This window comes from Mus musculus, chromosome 10 (genome assembly GCF_000001635.26).
Source record: "Mus musculus strain C57BL/6J chromosome 10, GRCm38.p6 C57BL/6J".
In the NCBI taxonomy this organism is placed as follows: Eukaryota; Metazoa; Chordata; class Mammalia; order Rodentia; family Muridae; genus Mus; species Mus musculus.
In genome coordinates, this window is record NC_000076.6 from 104224630 (window position 1) to 104225743 (window position 1114).

The following is a 1114-nucleotide window of genomic DNA, read 5'->3' on the forward strand; positions in this document are numbered from 1 at the left end:
GCAACTCAAGGTCAATGGTGGATGCAAGCTGACAACTTTGTAGTCTTTTCAAAATACCCTCTAGATAGCTTTCTGCTTGAGGTAGCTCTCTATAAAAGAATTCTCTAGATAGCTCTTGGGTTCTCTGACCAAAGACAGAGGATCTGCTAGAAAAAATAATTCTAAAAGAGTTGTAACAGCTCTCTAAATAGCTTTTTTTTTTTTTTTTTTTGGTTTTCCAACCAAAGTCAGAAGACCTGCTAGAAAAATTCTGAAAGAAATATAATACCTCTGCAATCAGGTCTCTCTAGGTAACTCACTCTTGCAGACCAAAAATAAGTCTTTATTTATACATCAATTCAGTCATAAAACCAGGTTTCTGTTTGATTATCCTATGAATCAGCATTTTATGGACTTAGCCCTTTGATTCTTAGGGAAACACAGCAAAACAGAGCTTGTCCTTTATTTTCTTTCCTTTTTTTTTTTTTCATTTTTTTAAACATAGCAAATGATTTCAGAGATCTGACTGCCTTTGTAAGCAAAAACAATAAGTTTAGCTGGGTGGAGTCTTGCCTTGGGATCACCACTCCCTTAAATCTCTTTATCCCCCTCCTTAATATCTTTCTGACAAGCTTGCTCATTAATCTAGCTTCTTCTTTACTTTTAAGTCTGTGAAGCCCCTCATACAATTCATATTGCAGTCTTATATTTCAAATAGTTGAGAAATCGTGCAAAAGACAGCTTTTATATACTGATTTATGTTTTATTAAACTCAAGGTTTTAGAGTTCTTTCCCACAGCCTTAAAGGCTGTCCTGGAAGTCACAACATCACAGAGACACCTTATTCTTTCTTGAAATCCTGTTGTTTGTAATTATAGTGGAGTCATGAACCTTAGAAAGAAAACGTTTCCCAAAGGAGGAACAAAAAGTATAATTTATACATTATCATACAAACAACCCTTACATCTAGCAACCATCAGCACTCATGAATGCTTATGCCCCACTGGCCCTGCTCCTAGGGCAAGAACTTTCTCATGATGACCCTTCTGAGGCCATGCAGAACTTGGCAACAGATGTAAAAAATAGTAATATATAAAAAAAGTTTGCTTATTGAAGAATGTTTTCTGTTAATTTA

At 35.2% G+C, this 1114-nt stretch overlaps 1 non-coding gene across 1 annotated transcript; it reads right to left on the bottom strand.

Moving 5' to 3' along the window:
• Nucleotides 1-208: 208 nt before the first annotated feature.
• Gm22339 lies at nt 209-270 on the bottom strand. The gene has a single exon (XR_003949070.1). It is a non-coding gene; the product is annotated as a U7 small nuclear RNA (small nuclear RNA).
• Between the last annotated feature and the right edge of the window lie 844 nt (nt 271-1114).